The sequence below is a fragment of the Neodiprion virginianus genome, chromosome 4 (assembly GCF_021901495.1).
Source record: "Neodiprion virginianus isolate iyNeoVirg1 chromosome 4, iyNeoVirg1.1, whole genome shotgun sequence".
NCBI lineage: Eukaryota > Metazoa > Arthropoda > Insecta > Hymenoptera > Diprionidae > Neodiprion > Neodiprion virginianus.
In genome coordinates, this window is record NC_060880.1 from 33,116,214 (window position 1) to 33,138,209 (window position 21,996).

General features: G+C 42.3%; 1 protein-coding gene across 2 annotated transcripts in view; it reads left to right on the forward strand.

Annotated features, from left to right (window-relative positions):
• Positions 1–21,996, forward strand: part of LOC124303627 (cAMP-specific 3',5'-cyclic phosphodiesterase) — a 276,613-nt gene that overhangs the window by 20,474 nt on the left and 234,143 nt on the right. The gene's annotated exons all lie outside the window — the stretch shown is intronic.

Consider the following 21,996-nt stretch of genomic DNA (forward strand, 5'->3'; position numbering starts at 1 on the left):
CTTGTCGTGGCATATTTGTTGTTATTGCTAAGCGTAAGCGTACCGCAAGGTACGCACGCACTACAGAGTATACATGGTCGGTCACGCTTACGCGGTACAGAGCGTTCATTTTATATACACATAGGTATCTACTTACAAAATGTGTGAACATTGCATCGAGTGATTTCAAGCAGCCTTCGGTAATTTTTTAACAGAAATAAAGACTCTTGAATGGCTTTACGAAAATGTTACTTGTACATAAACATCCACTTACAACTTTTAGCAACGTAACTGATTTTCAACGTGAAAGCAGTCATGGTATAAGCAATTTGTTTTTTCTTTTATTGAACAACTATCGTTAGACTGGTCTTTTCGATCACATCTTTGGAATCATTCGGTTTTTTTTTTTTTTTTTAATGCATATAATTTTTCATTCCTGTTGACAAGTGGTTCTATCTTTTATCATCTCAAAAATCCAAGCCACTGCTCTTGAGTCCACGACGCTGGGATTTTGTCTCACTTGTCCCTTAGTGTTTCAAGTCTTGAGAATACTAGTCTAGTATTTTCAAGTTGATTTGGCTACTTACATTCACAAGATGGGGTACGTTTGATCGATTTCGTAGGTTCATTTGGCTTGTTCGGCAACTTTGATGAGTTACTCTCGCCACAGACACATCCTTCTTTGTTAACCTTGCCTTCTTCAGCGTTACAAGCGCATTTGGTCACCTTTCCTTTCTTTTTCATCATACCGACAACTTGTTCGATGCTCGAGCAACAAACGTTTGATTCGGAACTTTCGTTTGTTTTGGGCGCTTTATGACTGCTGGAGCTAGTCGACATCTGACATGACCCGCTCTCTGAGACGCTTGGATTTTCAGTTTTTATCGACTCTTTATCCTTTCGGCGATGTGCTTCACTTTTGGAACCCTTATCACGCGATATTTTAGCCAGACAGCACACATCCTTCGTCTCCGGCTTTACCTTCGGTTTAGCGATATTTAATTCAGCTTTCTGTGGCTTGCGAACTGCGTGGGTTCCTTCTTCGCTACAAGGGCAGCAAATTTCATGACTGCACGATGTCTTAATGCCTCCAGCCACTCTTTTTCCTTTGTGTAATGCTCGTCCGACCTCCGTAAATTTTTCAGATGCCTTACTGTATATTGAATTTTTTGAATGCACACTCGACGCATCTTTAGCTCTGCATGCACAGCACAGAAACTCAGTATCTGATCCTTCATCTGCCGGTATCACTTTGCTTTTGAAGAGCGAATTGGTTGGAATTGGTATAGAGGTAGTTTTCTTCAAAGCTACTGGTGTCACTGGTTTTCCGCAAAGACAGCATGCAAACGAGCCGCTTTCTGAGGTCGTGTCGTTACTTGTAGCGGTCTTAATGGCAGGTGCCAGGATAGCATCAGCTGTACTTTTGTACTCCTTGCTCTGAGGTTTTTTACTGGAAGAGCAAGGAATCCCAGGAATGCATTCCCCTCCAGATGCTTTCGCGGTTTTCTTCGGACAGACGCCCGTCGGACAAACGCACGTTTTTTCGTCCTTCTTAATACCTGAAGAAGCCCTTCGAACAGCTTCTGTCTGGGAAGCAGTGTCACCCACCGTTACCGTCGACACGTCTTTGGCTTCCGGTATGGACTTTGCACGGCGAATTTCTGAATCGGGTTCCGTACTCTCTGCAATGCTTGTAAGCCTTGGCTCTTCTGTGCTTTTCATCGGACCTTTGCTAGATTTTGAACTTTTCGATTCTCTGCTGGGGATCCTTACCGGCATCGAAGTTTGCGATTGGCCGTCAACCACAGTCTGAATTTGGACGTTAGCCTGAGGTGGTGCTGCTGTAGATATGTCACCCTGGGATCGAGTAAATAGTGAACAATTATGTTGAAATTTCGTGTGGTTCAATAATCGGATCACAAATTGCGGTAATATGACAACTTGACAGTTGAAAGCATATTTAGATTCAACATAGGATGTTACTAACCAAAGGGCAAGTCTTGGGTTTACAAATACATGGGCCCTTTTTGACGGGTACATTGACGAACATTTCCACTGGCCCACCTTGAGCGCATTCTATTTTCGCTGAATCACGTGCGTCCTCCTATGGCATTAATCATGGCGTTAAAATCAAGTGTACCTATTGCGATATGATTTGCACATACTTTTTCAGCGAATGAATACGCCACAGTAAAAAAATTTTTTTTATTTATCTTGCGTCAGATATTTAATGACTTCGAATTTTATCCTGCATAAGAATTAACCGTCACTATTCAGCGTAAAATCAATAATTGTATTTCATCGAACATACCCCGAGGAATATTCTCATTTCGTTCAGCATTGTTTCGATTTTCCCACTTGCTGATGAGCATTGTGGACACATCTGTAAAAATATTGTTTCATCGTCCAAAAATATCGTTACCCTCCAGAATCAACAGATGAGACTACTAAATTACTGAATCGAATAGAACTAAAATTCGAATAGTAAATAAAGAAGCACTGGACATACCGAAATCTGCCTATGAGCATATATGACAGTATTGTACCACGACACCAAAGTTTGAATTGGGACTGCAAAGTTATCTGTGGGTGATTCGACTGCTTTTGCTACATGCTTGTCGGGACCCACAGCCAGTGCTTCGACAACTACTTCGGGGGTTCTTTGGTGGCCAGTTTCATCAGTCAATTCGAGAGGTGGCGGTTGGACAGCTTCCATAGCTGGCTCGGTTGTCGGCCTTTGGGAGGGTTCAACAGTGGGTACAGAGGGTGGCGTAGGAATAGGCTCGATATCTGGTTTGAGTGACGATGTAGAGGTGGTTTTTATTGGCTGAGAGGTAATTGTAATTAGTGGTTCGAAGTCTTTTGCTTCAACAGTTGGACGAGTGACGGTATCGACAGTCGGCTCGAGAATAGCTTCGGAGACTGCTACAGGGAGAGCTTGAATGAGCGCCTTGGAGGGCGTTTCGGCAGTTTTCTCACCAAGTGGCTCACGCATTGGCTCCATGGAAATTTTTGTTGTAGTATCGGAAACACGGTCAAAGACTGGCGTGGGAGCTGGCTTGGTAGCCACTTGGATGGCCTCTTTTTGATCAGCAGAATGTTCCGCAGCTTTTCCTGTGCCTGGCACTTCTATATCCCTGTCTTTCGTGGGGGACGGAAGAAGACGGAGTGAGCTCTCGGTAGCTGCGATGATTTCGTCTGAGAGCACTGCTTCTAGCTTCAGACCTTGCCCGAGTCCAGTGACTCCGTGTTGCTGCTCGGCCATCTGCTTCATCGATCCTCTTGAACCGATTTCAGCAACCGTTGCCGTTTCCTCAACCCTGGCAGTCCCCTCAACCGTCTCAACTGGTGCCTGGCTTTGTTCTTCTGTAGAAGTTTCCTTTTCTGGACCAAGTTTCATTGCCATCGATTGTGTTTCCGCTTCATTGAGTTCAGGTTTAACTTGTACCGACTCTTCTGCTGTAATGACTGAATTCTCTGGTAGATTCAATTTCGTCTGATCAATTTCTTCAGTTGGTTTGATTGTCGTAGCAGGCTCTGTTATTACTTCTTCTGCAAGCTTTGCCGTGCCCATCTCGCTTCCCTTGATGCTCGTGATACCTTCCATCTGTTCGATCTGTTCCTTTGTTGATATGTCCACGTCACCGAGTCCAACGTCTGTGAAGGTTTTCCCCTTGTATTCTTGCAAAGCAAACGTAGCCTTGGTGAGTTGGGTGTGCAGTTTTTCAATCTCGTCTTCGAGCTCGACAATGCGATCTGCAAGCTGTTGATTTGCGGCTATTTTGGCATCCAGTTGATCCTGAAGGCTTGCCAAGTCACTGGCGTTGTCGGTTTCCATCTTAGCCCACATTTCATCCGCCTGCTGAAGAGTTCGCATATACGCGCATTCTCTACGCTCGAGATCCGCGATCTGTCGCTTCATGCACAGTTCCGCTTCCGCTAGATCCTGCAGTCGTGCGAGGCACTCCAAATCTGTCGAGTGAATCGAGCTAATGCTATTTTTTCCCTGAAGCCACATTTGTCGGCACTGGATTTCCCCGCATTCTCCCGTTTCGCAGGAATTCTCATCACCTTGCGCCTTCTTCAGGGCGTCCCGCAGCCGCTTGACCTCATCCTCAAGCTTGGCGATTTGAGTTTTCCGTTCTTCTTGCAGCCTCTTGGCCTCCTCGATCTGCTTCTTCTGGGTCTTCAGGGCCTCGTCTTTTGCCGCCAATACCTGGCGTGCTTCTACGGCCCGATGATGGGCCTGTTTACGCTCTGCTTCTACCTCACGAACCCTGCAGTCCCAGTGCTGACTTGGTGTGCTTGGGCAAGTTGGGAATCCGGCAGCTGGTTCCAGAAACTGTTTTGCAACTACGTCGCGCAGATGGGAAACCGGCGCCCCTTGTGCCATTCGCCAAATATTCCAAACCATCACTGCCGGCATAGAACATTCCAGCATCTCCAATCGCTGGCGCAGATCCGTCTCGCGCTGTTCCAATTCATCGTTGCGAATCTCGTGCTGGCCGATCATTTCTCTATAGTGTTTCTTACACTGGCGCATATCTCGCGAGCGTGCCCTGCACCTACTCTGCGGTGGTGGACAGGTCGGTAATTTTTTTCTTTCCATTTGGCTCGATTTTTTTGCCTCTTTACCTCCCTCTGCCGTTTCTCCAGCCCCCTTACTTTTCCTGCCAATATTGCCCGCTTCATGTTTGCTCGACGCGTTCGACGGGGGTTTGATCTTCTCCGACGACGGCTGAGCGCCTTCGTCTGGCTGAGGTGATTCGATTGGCAATTCATTTCCTGATGGTAGTACGTCGTTGCTGGGTAACGCTACCGCTTCCACTGCTTCTGGTATTGGAGTAACAGCTTCCGTATCATCCGCATCGGACATGTCTTTTTGCTTCTAAGAATCTTGACCACATCTGCCCTGTCCGAAAATCGAACCATTTGCACAAATTATATCGCCCTCGTTGAGGACTACATCCCCACAAGGATCGTAAGTAGCCCACTGCTGACTCGATTCTGTGTTTACATGTAAAAATTATACGATATTATTGTGCTGACGTATCGCGGCATTCAGAGAAACGTAATCTTATCGAAAATCTGTTACCTGGAATCATATCAGCCACCGTTGTAGGCGGGCAATCTTTTCGGTTGATTTGATCTCCTGCTACTATCGATTTGTTATCATGTAAGGCCGAAAAAGTGGTTGAGGTTGACAGATTTTGACACTGAAACACGAAGCGTATTTGCGAGCGTGTTGGAGTAGATGCTGACTTGTTTCCAGACCGTGGACTGACTGAATGTTGTTGAGTGTAAAATGAATATACCCACCTTCGTGTATACTGCGGTTAATTAAACAAGCTGCGTAGCAATTACTTTCTTTAATTCATGAATATACATGTTGACGCATTATTTATACATATACGGATAATATTTCCTCTTGGATAGAATAACCTGATCTGTGAATTATTCAGGCACTGAATTTACAAGGTATAATTCAAATTAAGGACGAAACTTTTTCGGTGTTTTCTCGTTTCGTGAAAAAAGGCTGTGCCATAGTTTATTTGCGCTGGGATCTTTAACAATCAAAAGGTAATTACAGTACCGCAATATCAAGTTACAAATTCATGAGTGGATTAATTGCAATCATCTACTACGCTGGGTGACTATCTCATGAATATGTCTGTGGAACGGCTGACCTACGACGTCAATCTGTTTACTGAATATCAGGCTTTCATGCTGCGTGCCGGCATCAATCAGACCGTCGCAATTGTGTAACTGCACATTTATAATGAGACAATGACTCGTGGTATGAATATCCCTTGCAAGCCTGCAAGAACAGACGATAACAAATATTGATCTATTTCTTCTGTGTACCAAGTTAAAGACGTTATTTAATGGTTCTTCAAAACCCTCAGATCCGCTCTGTGAAAAGTTCAATATTCAAAATCGGATCGAACCGCTCCTACAGAGTTATTATCAGGTTGAAACCATTTTCATGTTCGAACGGACAAACCTTCCGGTAAACTGATGTTATTCATTCTGATACAGGCTTTGTTCAGGCGATGAGAGCACCGTGATTCAAGTTTTCTTTCTTGCTTTTTTATCCGGCTTAAAAAATGGACAATATTCATTCAAATTCTCGTTTGCGTAGGCAGGATAAAAATTCCAAAGAGATTTGAATTAGGGTCTTTTTTCAGATAGTGTGCGTAAATCAGCGAAAACATCAACGGGTACCGGAGGAATTTTCATCCTTATCCGAGAATCTTTCTTTATTTCATCTCATCCGCTGGGACCCTCGTAGGATGTCGTAAAATTAATCCCGAGGTCAAAGTCACAACGATCTTCGTCATTTGGTTTTTTTTTCTCTTAGGCTAATTGAAAAGTGCTCGTATTTTGGTATCTTTTGAAATGTGTATGAGGCATTTGAATACGGTTCCTTCCTTCTTCGAAACTATTTCTACAGTGTTATTGTTTAGAAATTTTCCAGATGATTTAAATGTATAATAACTACAAGATTAGATAGGGTTACATACGACAAGAGCTGGTAAAATACGACTAAACTTAGCTGAGTCTGCGTCGTTCATGTTTCCCTTTCTAGATGAAGTAAGACAAAGGGTTTTGTTCCTACGGTTTTTCTTTTTTCATTTTTGAAAATAAAAATTCTCGCTGTCTATTTTATGCAACTGCTGTTAAATTTCAGGTAACAATTTTGTTAAGCGTTCCTGTGGTCGATGAAAATAGAATCATGCGTAACAGCGTTCCTCATCCTACCTATTCAAATTGCTCAATTACTCTCAAGGATTTGTATCTGAATCTTTCAGGTCTATTAATGAATTAAAACTGAGACCGGATACAACCGATGGTAAGGTCTATGCTGAGTCCTGAATCGAATATTCGTCTACGCACTGGGCGGAGAATTAAAAATGTAGACACCTGTGAAAAGTGGCGGACTATAAGTAACCTGAATATCGCTCGAAAATATTGACGTATTTTTATCACGATGAAGGAAAAACTTTACACGGAGCCTGTTCTCATTTTCGATTCCATTATTCAGCTTGCTTACGGATTCTATTTTATCCTTGTACCCAAGCAAGGTTCGAGATCTTGTTCAATTTTTCTTTGCGATAGTAAATTGTGAGGCATCCTTTCTGTTGTAAAACGAGGGGAAAAACGAAGTACTCGAGCTGTACAAATACAGACTTGACTCGCGGGGCAATTTATTTTCACCTGGTGTCTCGTAGATTGGCATGACGTGGACAGAAAGTCTCTTGGAACGAAACCCACTGCCTGTGTAAAACACGATGAGGTCATCGCGAGGGTAACACTCCGTAAATCTGATCGCGACAGACGCGTAAATTCGGGCCCTTTTTCTCCGATGCGCAAGGGGTCGGCTACGAGCGAACAAGATTTGCCCTCCGGCGTGTTCTTGATCAAAGCGATGTAACAACTCGTATAAGATATCTGTTGTGACCGCGAAGTTAGGCCGAGTCAAGCAAAGACTCGTGCCGAATTTGACACTTTGCCTGGCCTAGGAAAAAACTCTTCGCACAAACACCGGTTACTTACTTTGAATTTTTCTCTTCATCCAGTTTCATAAGAATCGAAATTCCACCACCCATCCGTGTTTTATTTTATTCTATTTTACTTCTGCTTTAACGTCCGCGATTCAATTTCTATCTCACTTATTCCTCGTGTCAAATTCACGCACCTGAAAATCGGGGGGGGGGTATATTTGTATGACCAGAAATGGAAAGTGAAAATTTAAAGTCAATTCAGTGGCTGTCGAAAACTGGGTGCTGCGTTATTGATACGGTCCGTGATGATATTTTACGAAGTAGCGTGTCAAGAGTGATTCATCGCGTTCCTATCTCACTTATGATTTCTGACCAATGTGTAACCTGTTGCGTTGTTCTATTTACATGCGAAAATTGACTTTGTCAGAATAACACGAAGCATCGAACCCTTGTTATCAGACTGGAAGATTGGTAGGTGAATAGTCGGTGAAATATACACACGTACATTCGTATGCTACGAATAATTTCGGTATTCTACTATGCGATTCACAATTACAGAGCTAAGTCTTGTTCCAATTTATTCAAGGTCACATTCCAAGATAATGACGCGGTTCATCTCCGTAAGGCAAATGATTTGTTTATACGAAAATGTTGAGGCATATATCGCGTAAATAGAACTAGAAGAAATGGCCGAAGAGGAAAGTACAGGGACTTAAAGCAGCCGTCACGTTCAGTCTTCCTTGTTTTCATCCTCTCGCCGGTAGAGTCCTTCTCCCTTTCATCCCCCACTTTGTCTCGATATCTCTCATTCTCTTCTCCCAGAATCAATAGTTTCCGAAAGGTGAGCTCTTTTTTCGCGCACGGACCCACTTTGTGGATGAGTTCCGAAAGTTTCCGTTACTGTACTCCTATTGACCATCTTAATGTTTGTTTTGTTTTCAGACGTGAATAGCCGAGTGAATATCAGAGGGGAGGATTCGCTCTTTTTCCCTTCACGCCTCGTGAAAAGGAAAGATTTTTATGTACAAAAATTTTTGAGTTCACGTATCTACGTCGTGATGCATTCCAAATACGTCAACGTGGAAAAAGGATTAGCAGCGCTTGTTAGTTCTTCGTAATCCGTATCAATCCATCATTTCTGCCATTCCTTTCGATAAACTTTCCGACCTCCTTATCCTGGACGGCATCAATACAGAATGTAATTTTTCTGTTCTAGTTTCGTTATACTTTCGGAGGTGCTCTCCACTCGTCAGTTAAACTTATTCACATTCAATATTTCAAAATTTATTGAGCGAATAAATCCTAGGGCTTAGAGTCGTTTCAACTTTTAGGTGCTTAGTCATAAGATTGGATACTATGATAGAAATCGGTCAGGTCAATAACTGACACTCATCGTATTTCAAAGTCTCTCTCCTCAAAGCAAAATTCACTCAATCATTACATTCAGTATTTATGTATATGCTGCTTCCTTCAACTGTGCGGTATAAGTCATGTTATGTTGCTCTGGGGTAGAAACTCGTAACTTATTCATCGCAGTTCTAAGTTGTAGAATAACATCTTCTGGGGTGATCGCGACTTTAGAAACATTTTTTCTCCTTTTACATGTCATTCACATCCACACCATCAGACATTTGAAATACCTTTTGATTTACTTAATACAATTATACAATTATTCTTAAGCTTTAATATTGCGTTAATCTTACATAATTGTGAGCTTTGAGCTTTATTCATATGGTTCCTCCAAATTTTTACGGGTGTCAAAATTTTGCTGCAGCATTCAATCTGATTAGTTTAACGACTGCTGGGAACTGTCGATTTTATCTACGTATTATCTGGATAGGATTGATTAGGTCAATAAATGTGCCAAGTTCGTTTACGTCGGTACTAAAACTCTTCGTTTTGTTTCTGGTTTATTAAATTAAGTACTTTTTGATGGCGGAAGAACGGAAGGAACTTATTCAAGATTTTTATGACACCTCTTACTTCTGATTAGTGATTGATTCCGAAGGTCGTATAGGGCTCTACAAGTCCAATGTTCACGAAACTCATCGAACGCTATTCGATGAAACGTTGTAGCCTTTTAGGAATTTATAGTCGCAATTTTTCTACGCGTATAGTACGGAAATACGAGTTCTCATCGTAGAAATGTCGTTGGGCAAATAGCATGAGCAAACGAAGTTTGTCTGTGGGATTCCCTAGAATTATGGATCAAACACTCCTTCCTCGAAATGGAAGGAGTAATAAACTAATCTGGAATTTAGATTAAATTTTGTGGTAGCATCGCGCCGAAACAGTGGGTGGTACCTAGCTAATTTCTGAGGAAAGGGAATATTCAGACATACGTAAATGAAACGGAAGATGCGGTCAACCTTTTGGGACTGCGGTTCGCTGCTACTTAATAATATCAAGGCATCTTGCGAGGGTTATCAAATAATAGAAAAGTCTCTCTTCGTACTTTCAAACCGAAACAAAACCCTGTAGGTCGAACAGCGCTGCGCGACTTAAGACCACCGTATCACAAACAACCGATCTTCATTGAAGTCTGAGAATTCTGACACCCCGGACAGAGGTGTCGTTTGTTCTCTCCAATTACCCGATGGATAGATTCAATTATCAAACTCAGCTATATAATTTGATTATTGATACCATCCTCGGTGTATCACGAGGTTTTGAATGGGGTTTTAATCACCGGCGGTAATTGCCCTCGACAAAAGACTCGCGTCATTCTCTGGTTCTGACCCAACTCATGTCAATAATCGCAGTGCCATTCAGCGAGAGGTAACAATCGTTGGCAAGTGGACAGAGCAGAGCCTTGATAACCCGCAGGAAATAGTTGATTAAACTATAAATTAAGTATACCGAGCGTCATTTGCGCGCTTCGCACTATCCATTCTGCGGTGAACCGAGGATATTTTCATCAAGCCGATTGCCATCCCGACCTTGTGCGATCGGTTCAGCGAATCGATAGACATAATTATTGACGTTGAGCGTGATATTTGAATTTTGGATTGCCGCGGAGTCTGCGGTTCTTAATTGAATATATCCAATGGAATATTCATGCCAGGTGGATGGACCAAAGCAACGCGCTCGTCCTTGTCTCCGAGGATAAGATCTTTATCCAGGAAACGCTACGGAAATTCGCAGCAAATAATTGGATCAATTAATTTAAGTGCCGACGTCCTGTGTTCAATTTTCTCTGCGGTATTGGGATCACCTTTGTCAATGCAGTGAAACACGCCTCAGCGTTTCTCTCCCCGAGCAAGGCATGAAGCTTTAATGAAGCAATTACCTAATTGATGCGAAACGTTTCGGATTTAATTCAATACAAAATTATATACCCTATTAACCGCGGATCACTGAGGCTAGGTGAAAATAGAAAAGCTTGGAAAAATTAAAAGAGAGAATTCGCTGTTATTTTCCCATGAATAACATTTTTTCATTTATACTTCCATCGAATTATTTCGTCATATGTCTGTATATTCACATACTTCAATGATATTGTTTCTGGATAATCCATTTTTAAATTCTCGTTGCTTTTGTTCTTGTCGATTGGAGCACTAGACTGAAGAAATCCCCAGAGCGGAAGATTATTTATTTACTCACCGTGATGAAATTCAAATATTGCTTTTGGCCTTGATGCGCCGAGTATCGCCTGTAACTAAGTTGATTGCAAGTATCAGTCAAATTTAAAACTTTTGTTTATTTTTCAGCATTGTAGTTCCACTCACTGAACGCCGTTCTCGAGCATCATGATAAGTCAGTACTCGTGACTATTCAAAATTTGCAGGTACGGTCGTAGAAAAAGGAGAGTTGAGTAAGGCAATTTCGCGGCTAGTTTCTTATTTGATCTTTTTGGGTAAACTAGACCAGTTGGACTTCTCGGTCTCGTAGCGTTCGAATATCCATATTAGAATTTTATTCTTCAAGAAAAGGTTTGGCACAAAAGGATGCCACTGATTTGTAACTAACTATAAACCTGTAATTTTCGTTCGATTTTCATTAGCGACATTATATATATACATATATATTACTTAGAATATTTTCTCTACGAGCGCATTTGACAAAAATATGAGCCGCACCATTTTGCGAATTGGTAGCGATGATATCGCTTTCGAAAGTTAACGTACAGTGGTGACATTTTTTTTTTTTTCTTTTTTTAATCATGCGTCAGCGGGCTGAGTTCTATAAGAGCTTATGTAAACATCGCACACCCTTGCATCGTTTATCTTTGAACTTGCGGCTTTCACAGGTTTATTGCTCCGTGCAAATCTTAAGTGGCCGCCGTCGTTTGTAATTTGCTAGCTTAAAGTTAACCAGACACTTACGGAAGCAGATATCTACATGTACAGTTATTTAATGTTATATGCAAAATAAATCTCCGCTATTTTTACTGGCAGACAAATTATCGTGCGAACTGAATTCCATCATCTCGGCTCTAACGCGTTCTTCAGCAAAACCCAACACGTAGTATATTTTACAACATGACGCGAACGAGTTTCTGACTCTTGTAGTATTAACTAGTATAACGTGAGGCAAGTTCAGAACTAGAAGCTGTGTATCAGTCTGAAAAATAGAGGAGCTTTGATTTCAACGTTTCCGTTAATTTTCTAGATAATAGCGAATGAAAAGGTAAATGTTCTTAGTATGTTACGAAATGATCATACACGTACCTAAATGATGACGGCGGACTGGAAAAAACTTCGAATTACATTCCAACATTTAATAATACCCAAGTGGTGGCAGTGAAAAAAGCGGAACGGGCCGACAAAAGCTTTCAATACCACCCTGACCAGAGCCAAACATTACCTCCGATCACTGGTTCTCCAAAGTCCGCAAATTGCTTTGCAATGATTGGAATAAAAGTGGCCAATACCCTTTCACTCTGAATAGGATATTCAATACATCGGCGTATCTCCCAGCGGCATTGATTAAATACCTGATTCACCGACATAATCTCTACGCTGTAAGATCAGAGCTGTATCTGACGAATGAAAATAATATTCTGAAGTTCGAGCCGGTACGATGAAATATCGAGGGATTGAAAAGCAGTAGCAAGAGGATGAAAAAGTTCATAGGCACCACTGTGAAAAAGCTTGAGACTGCGCCCATCTCATTTCAGTAAAAACCCACAAGAGTTGACAAAAGATCGAAACGAATACATCTTTGATCATCGAGAATACCTGAATACGTTGAATTCTACATCAACGACGATTGTTTCAAGTGTAAGGGGTTAAAAACCCCTGCGAATCGATAACATGTACGTTACTTTCGCAACCAATGCGTTCGGTTTCCCTTGTCGATGAGAGTCCTTTACATCACTTGATCCGCGAGGCTGTAGGAATGGATCGGACGAGGCTGAAGCTAGCACCCAGAATTAGCAGCCAAACGTTCTAACGTTCATCTAAATAAGGCAGTGAAGTCCGAAACTTAAAATTTGGTGAAATACCTTGAAGTAAGGATAAGATTGAACTGCGTTTTTCTATTTCCAAAGAGCTTGACACGTTTGGCTGCTAACTCTGGCTGCTAGTTTCAGCTTCATACGGAACGGTAGTATAGCAACACGCCTTTATCTGCGTATGAAAATTCTATGCGAGTATACGGCTGAGGGTAACCTTTGAATATCCACGACAGTGCGTACACCTACGTGTAGGTATACGTGTATTCCGAGCCCCGATTCGGTAACACACATTCCTCCGTGGTATGTAGGTTAATCGTGACGTCACGTACGAAATTGTGACCTGCTGCCAACGAAATATGCACCGAGTATCCTTTCCCCCCGGCCCGCGGCACTCTTCGGTACCCTCGACACCCGCCTTCGCGCGCCGCCGCTTCCTCCCTTCCTACCTTCCTCGATGCCGCTCTGCAATAAAACCTCTTTACGATTTCACCCCCAGACCTTTGCCGACTCCGCAGTCGGTCGTACCGACGGATTAATTCTTTTGCAATTATTTCAACAATGGACTCGAAACATTATTTTAGTCACCACGGATGGAAACGAGGCCGTAACGGAGATCCCTTTTACCCGAGGTTTATCTTCGTGATACCTTGATATATCCGCATGGATTAGGTAGTAATAAATTTTATCAAGAAGTTGATAAATAATCACCGTCTCAAACATTATACACATCCTCTAGTAAATATTTCTCAATCTTATATTTAGGGTCTCCAGCAACCATTCCGCAGTCCCGTATGCGTAACGGTTGAATTAATTTTTAAATTCAATTTCGGGGTAATTTTTTATTCGAACGATGATTTGAGTGGTTTGATATCGAAATATGTTAGAAATAAAAAAAGGCGTGCAATCCGCCTGACTTTGTCACGGTTCACTAACGATAAGTTTCCTCGTAAAAAGGAATAAGTTTTACCGAGGTACGTTAAAAGCTACGACCATGTTGCACTTTCATTACAACTTTTCAATCGTCTACGATTACCGCGCATCTTCTGCATCACTGAATATCTTTCATTTCACGCTCCAGAATGCTGGAAATCTTTACTCGCTTAAGGGGTAACTCCATCTCTACTCTGCTCCGTCGTATTTCATCCGAATGTAATGGCTGCATGCATACAAATCCTTAGAATAGTCGAAGTCACCACCATCATTTTGGAAATATGTTCGAGTGATGTAAGTAGATATCCATGATTTCGCTGTCGTATGATGGAGGTTAAAAGAGTTATGAAATCCGCAAACGAACCCCCGCCAAATGTGCTTTCATTCGTAAAAGAACACCTGACGAATCATGAGGTACATGATATCGGCAGCAACTTTTTCAATCAACTCCCAACCGCGATCCTAGTTGGTGACGGTTCGATCCTAAAAAACAGTTACTTCCTTCATCCACCTACCCACTTGACGTGGATCTCTCGAAAACTCGAGCAATTCGGTTAGTTTGTATCATTTCGTTCACTCGCTGGCTTGCTTTCGGCAATAAGCTTCGCACTTCAATTAGGTACCGACGTGAATTTCTTCACCCTAAAATAGTATTTATTACCGGCGAATGTGCAGTAAATGTGTTACGGCCAGCCCACTATCATCGGCACTACGTCACCACTAATGTTTATCCCGTGACGTCACGGGATCGCGACGAGGAAGGGGCTCGTGGCTGGTTGACATGGCAACCGAGTATTCGGAGTTTGGGGGATCGATGCGCCAGTGGCGTAGCATCAGGTGGCAGATGCAAAGGGGCTACTAGCGTCCAACAAGTGGAGGGCTGCGCGATGCAAACTAAAATACCTCGAGAAGTCTCCAAGAATTCCATCACGCACTTCCAACGCAAATGTTAAATGCGTGCTTTGTGATTATTGGAACCGACCGAGTTTTTGGCGAACGTTCTTAACTCCGCAACCCTTCGCCGAGGTGCTTGCAGAATAGTGTTCATCGATTCTTAGTTTTCCACTTGGGCCCTTGTTGTTTTATTCTTCTTCGAAATAATATTTACTTTCGGAAAACTCTCAACGTTCTCTAAAGCTCAGAGGCTCGAGATTACTCAGCGGATAAGCGTAAGCTCGAGAACAGCTACTACGAGCAATGAAATGAAGATTTAAAAAAAAAATTTCTCTCTCTCTCTCTCTCTCTCTCTCTCTCTCTCTCTTTCTCTCTCTCTCCTCTCTCTCTGTTTCTGTCTTGCGCCTTGCATCATTCCGCGCGCTACTCGAGTTTCGCTCGATGAAAGCATGAAAGAGGGTCTTCCTAGCTGCTCCGTAATCTTGTAATATTTACATTCACGTGTCGAAATAACTCTGCGTTAAATCTCCCGATCTCTTTCGAGTTTATAAATGATACATTTTATACACAGCAAGATTGGGCTACAATTGATCGGTACATTTTTATCGCGTCAAGTTCTCCCTCGCTTCGCAATTCTCGTATCATTAGGAATCGGTGATTGCGCTCCCTCGAAAAAATTTCTCTTAAAAGTAAACACTGGACAAGTAAACTCACTTATAAGAGAGTTGGATAAAAGAGGAGAGAGATTTGTTGATTGAATTAAGGGAGACATTTGTTCACCTAGATTTCAACCGTTGGGGAAGAATTTTGTTGCTCCTTTTATGCAGATACGGAATTTGCTCTGCGTGATTTCTCGGATAGGAGTACCTCAATTTGTATTACCCAGCAGCCCTTCGATCCGACGGTTAGAATCCTGTTAAATTAATACCTTCGAGCTTACGGTTACACTGAATCGTCAATCGGGCTTCCGATATTCTTATATCTAACACGCGGACCTGTATCGTCGATTCTAGATACGTTAAGCATTCCTTGCCAGCCTTTCGTGTCGAATGGAATATCTCTCTTCGTTGTCACTCAACATGTATCAGCCAGACGGGCTGAAAGATAAGATCTTGTTCATCAACAAACGACGGCACTAAATTCCAATCCGAATCTCGGGGCCACCCTCTGTGTACGTGTAATACAATTGAAATTCGTGCCCGCGAACGGAGTTGACATTCATGGATAATTTTGGAATTTAGGAAACTCACCAGAGCTTGGCTTTGAGCAGCCGAATTTAAGAAGTAAAAAGAACCGAAATCGCTTGCCTCGGAAGACGCGATTTCCGGTAGCAGCCGTAGTGCTGCTACTACGAACAGAATAATAAACGTCGAGAACTCCCGGCCGAAACCCCGTCAACGTTGGATGTACAAATAATCAAGCCGCGATATTCTCATTGAAACCCAGTTTCCGAATTCCGGTTAGCTAGGAATAAATATTGAGGAAACTCTGGGTAAATAATACGAAGTGCTGCTTAAACGTTGATGTGGCGGAATTAAATAAGGTGAAAACTTCCGCACGGTCGAAGTTGAAGGCGAGGCTCTGCACTCGATAAGAGTGTGTCAATATTTCAACTTCACGTCCACCCTTGATAGCAGGGAACTCAAGAGAAAAATACTTACTGTACACCTACTTGTGCGAATTTTTATTTACCAATGAAATAAAGTGTCATAGACGATTTTCTCATAAAATATCATCCTCTAACCGGCATTTCCAAACATGCCAAAGAGACAAACAATTTCTACCGAAATTTTACAAAGATAAATCGATCAACCCTGTCAGTCGATCATCACATCGCTTTGGAACATTCCTCAGCTTCGTATCGAACAACCATTTGGCGAAATCGGAGACCCTGTCCTCGACCGTGATTCCTTTAGACTGTAAAGCCCCGCACAATTGAATGCTTTTACATGGGAGTTACCTGAGGGTTCAGAGGATTTTGTGAGGAATCCGAACACGGTCTTACAATTTGTAGGATCGGGTTATCTTCTTGGTATAATTGTTAAATTTTGCCTATTCCGATTCGATGCTAGTCGCCGGGGCTTTGGAAATAGACGATTGCACACACACACACGTACCTCACTCTGTGAAATCCATTCTGGATTTTCTGATGAAGTGAAAGAAAAATCCCTGAACGTGAATGTGAGGAAAATTCATGACTCGTGTAGTTCCTGCTGGAAGAACGCAGTGCTATTTGAAGCTCTTTCTTTGAGTTGCGTATCCATCTTGTACGAAGAACGTGTAACGCCTTTACGTATGTACTTTGTTTTCCTCCGTCTCCGAAGGACCGATTAGTCTTCATCGCGCTTCGGGCGGTTTTCCTTTTTTCACGTTATCTCACGAGGAAACTACAAACATTGTTAAAAATCTACCCTTCCTTTATCTGTAGAATGACGACGACGCTGCTCGACGTAAAAGTTTGAAAGTAAGCATCCGAGTGCGTATGTACGTATAGTCATTCTTCGGTGTGCTTTCACCTTTATTACAGTACTTCTTCCCGGAGGAAATATCCTTAAAAAGTTTTCCAACGCTTCGTCCAAAGATCCCGATATCAGTGGAAAAGCAAACTCGACGGAACTCGGACGGATTAAGTTTGGCCATTGAGCCCCCAATGACTATTAGATTCGTGATTAATTCCATTACTATGCTCGTTGAATTTGTACCATGCCAATTAAAATCCGAAATTTAAGCTTACGGCGAGGGCGTCCAACAATTAACCTGTCGGTGTCAAACCTACGGTATTTACGGGGAGAGTTGTCTTCGTCATTCCGAAAACGCATTATCAATATTCCTGGTGGTCGGGTATTCCCCTCGCCACAGGCGCAATGTAAATGCCTAATTATAGCCTCCGTCAGCTTTGCTATTTTTACCGAATCGTTCATCCCTGTCTTGTCACTTGCGATGTGGCTTGGCTCGGGTTTGATACACGTATATTTCTTTCCCTATTTGCAGCCCGAAGCCCTCGTCCGAAATTATCCTAGCACAGGGGTTCATTTTCTGCTCAATAGACTACGTAGGGACGGTCCCGGCTTTCGCGGAGGTTGAAATTAAGCCCTGCTTACACGGCCCAATGACTGTTCGATGCACTTTCAACATCACACTGCTAAATTCCAATTCCCACATATTATCAGGATACCCGTAGGTACAACACTCCGTGCGCATGTGTTTCCTAAACCATGAAATACATCTCGGGGAACATAATTCAACGTTGGAATTTAAATAGAAATTATCTCATCCATTTTCGCTAATACCGGTGTTTTCATTTTGACAAATTTCGCGACGAACATTCGTTATGATCACGGCTTTTCTTCTACGTATATACGTGTTCAGCGCTTCGTGGCGATAGGAATTGAATAAACACTGTAGCCGCGATCTGTTTATAGTATACGAAAAACAAACACGATTCGTCGGAGCTTGCGTGATAACGATCATGTTCAACAACGTCTACTATTTAGCATGAACATAAAGAGAGACCTATACATTTGCGAGTATTGCGTTATTTTATGCACAGCGGTGGATTATATTTGCTATACCGAGTCTCACAGTCAGCTCTCCCAAGAGGAGGGATACCGAGAGACTCAACGGTGGTAGACGGACACGTTATACCTAAGCCACATTCGTTGAATGAGAACCGATAGAGGTACGTTCATAATTTATTATTCGATATCCGATAAATTTTTCGTTCTCTTCTCTACCGTGTGCCGCCCACGGTTTCACGCGTACATCTTCATCGAGTCAGATGATTAAATTTGAAAGCGAGTCGGGCATTCGAGCGCGGCTCGCGATCCCTAATTGGGTTTCGAGTTTGTTGGGGAAAAAAAAAGAGAAAAAAAAAACGAGTTACAAGTTGTACAAAGAGGGAGCGAATACGAGGGAAATCGGACATTATGCCAGTAACAATATACAATTGATTTAATGGGGATGAAAAAAAATAGACGGGGAGAGGAGAAAGGAACACGGGTCGCTTCGTCTGTATCGCCACCGTGCTTTCGGCGTTCCGACCACTTCGACGAGGGCGTGCCATCCCCGGAATTCAATTGGACCCGATGTATGATTTAGTCCTACTCGAGCGTGCCCCGAAGATCCGAAGCTCTTGGGAATTTTTCTTATTCCATGAACGCGCGTCGAAAATTTACGGGAAACGACCGGCCGCATTGAAGCGGCTGAAAGTCCTCGGAACTGAACGGTCGAGAACACCAATTCCAGCCCATTGCTGCCTTGCAAGCACGCGTCTCTTCCCCGTTTCTTCCCCCCAAGCTGCGTTCGTAACGCACTTTACAACTCCTCAGCGATTTCCGTGTGGCAATGTAGGCGCTCTCGATTCCATACCCTAAGCTTTTTTATCTCCGATACCTCGTACCTGCAGGGGCTGCAGGACTGACAAGGAGGACCTCCCCAAGGACATTCCGACTGCCCTGTGTATTCGGGTTATACGAAGGCGTAACTTCGAAGGGCAAACAGACTCGTGTGTTTCCACCTTAATATTTCCAAACATAAAACGAACGGCAGGATGAAAAATGTCTGTATATTTTGGCTGGTTGAAAAAAAGTGATGTATTACAGAACCCAAAAGTTTAACACGATCCCCGCCCCCAAGTAGCGAACTTGTTATCGTTTTCAAATAAATCATCGTTCGGTATGTACGTACGCGAGATTGAACCTACAACTTTTCCATATGTATTTTTACCTCGTTTTCGAAAAACTGGACCTCACTCAACAGCCTGACACACGCTCGGAGCATTTTCGAATGTTATTAGCTTCTGCTATCTTATTCGCTACAAGTTGATTTAACTGGTCAGAGTTTTCGGTATGCTTGGCTGTATCTGTTTACTGAATATACACACCGCAATATGAAACGTTTTTTCAATTGTTCATGATACAGTAACTTTTATTCCAAATTGTTGGAGGTTCTTTTTTACGAAAAAACATTTCGGTCTTGTTTCTGGGTGCCTGAATACCTCGTTGTATTTCTTTTTTTTCTTTCTTCTTTTCATATAGATTATCAAGCACAGGTTGAGAGGGTAGAGTCACTCGCCTTACGGCTGCCTGTGAGATAAACGTTTTGATACAAGCCTCGCCCAGCATCTCGGTTACATGAAATTATTACATAACAGTACATCCTTAAGCCTTGGTAAAAGTAATGGAGGACAAAGGCGCCTGGTAGATTTACGAGCAGAGTGTGTAGCCTGAGTGGGTGAGACCGCAAAATTTGTTTAATAAATTGACGAAAATTCACAAACAATTGACTGACTACCGGGAATCAGGATATTCCGCGGGAAAATCTTGGTATTTCATAGCTCTGATTTTGACTCTGAACTTTTCCCAGCACGCGAGCCTTTCCTCGCAGCAATTTGTTACGTCTTGATATTTACTGCAATGTCCGCATAGACGGGGGTTTTACGGTTATTGGAACGGAGGTGAGATAAAGTGTGATATCCGGACGTTATTTGTAATACATTTATGCTGTGATTTACGACAGGTGGATAACTTATATTACATTGTAGAATACGGTACACCCACTGAGGAACGGCAACACTTCTTCCAAATGCATTCGGAGCTTCTGCCACCTGTCAGATAATGGCGAAAGCCGTGTCATTTATCGCCAGATAATCAACTGCGTAAAAGTAAACTGGCATGCGAGTAAATTGACGCAAACAGTAAGTTTGCAGCTCTCGAAAGATCTCCTATCGTGTACTTTCCGCAACACAAAACTCTGAACGGTAATAAGCTTCTCTGCCGTAAACGTCCCCCGTTCTATCTACGAGTACGTAAAAGCCTGCAGCAGTTTACGAAAAAACATTTGAGCGAATTCTTCTTTTAGTTCATTTTTCGCCCAGCTTGATATCCTGTTGTTCGCCCACTTTGACTCCTGTATCTTTGATGTATTTCGCTCTCCGAGGAATCCAATTCCTACCCACGTAGACACACAGATGTGTTACAAGAATATATCACAGTGATTCGTGTATCTTATTATTAATAAACTTTACGGAAGTTCTTTTCCCTGATTCCATTTCTATGGCTCTCCATTTGGCGAACACATGGTAAAAGGATAGAACAATTAGCATAGTTTCTTTCAAGTCTCACGCGAAAACTAACCGATGCATGACCGACAATGAGAAGCTGTCATGACTTTGATAAAGATAATGATGGAGTAAAAGGCTTTGAGAATGAGTACGGCGAATGTTTTTCAGATTGTAATTTGAAAAGATACCTATTTGGCTAATGCTCATAATCGGTACATTTAATTGTTTCTCAACTTCTCGAGGCTCACTCACCTCTGATCCGCATTGACGAATAAATTTGTGCACATGTACGCGAGCAACTGCAGCTGACATCAAACTATATCCTTAACCGCAGTCACATGCAGCGTGACACATTATTTGCAAATTCTGTTCAGCTTATTCTAACGGCACCGCAGAAACTGGAATTTCGAGTTAAACCGGACCTTGTCAGCTGGTAGATAAAAATTCCGAATCCGAAATTGTTGGATACATATTTAGGCTGAGACAAATGTATAATTTTTTCTTCATCTTTTGCGGTACACAATAATTTATGGCCAAATTATGATCCGTTAATCTTCACCTCGTTGTAGTTATCACGTTACACGATAATATTCGTCATATAACAGCCTTTGTTTTGCGTTAAATATATACAGACATGCATCGTTGACTTCTAGATACGCTCACGTGAAATGTCCACAAGTACACCCTTGCTGTGAATTGTTTCTTTTTTTTAATACTTGCGCCGTTAACGGGAAAGTTTTCACAGCGGGCAATACTTTTCCAGTCACGAGCTATTACAGTCTTGTAGCCTTGAACTCTCAACCCGGTTTCTATTAAGTTGGATCGTTACTATCAAACAACCGGTGTCACACACTTCGCGTGGCCAATGAGCAGCGAGTGCGGCATTTCTTTTTTGGTTTGTCTTTATTTTTCTTATTCCACGAAACTTTTTGAAGAAAATGAGAACCGAGCTACAATCGAGTTTAGCATTTATTTAGGATTTTGTAACGAACAGAAAAAAGATTGGACAGGCTTAAACGTTGATCCTCTGTCTAGACATAACTTAACCTTCGAAATCTTTACCACTAGCAGGGACATTTCTGCGAGACAATCAAAAAATTTTTGCTGTAGCTAGTCATGGTTCTGTTGAAAAACTACCGACTGTGCGAACTTTGCAACTACAATACGATGCTCTGCAAAATCAATAAAACTACCTCATTGAATAAGTAAAACACTTTTTCACTAAGAAC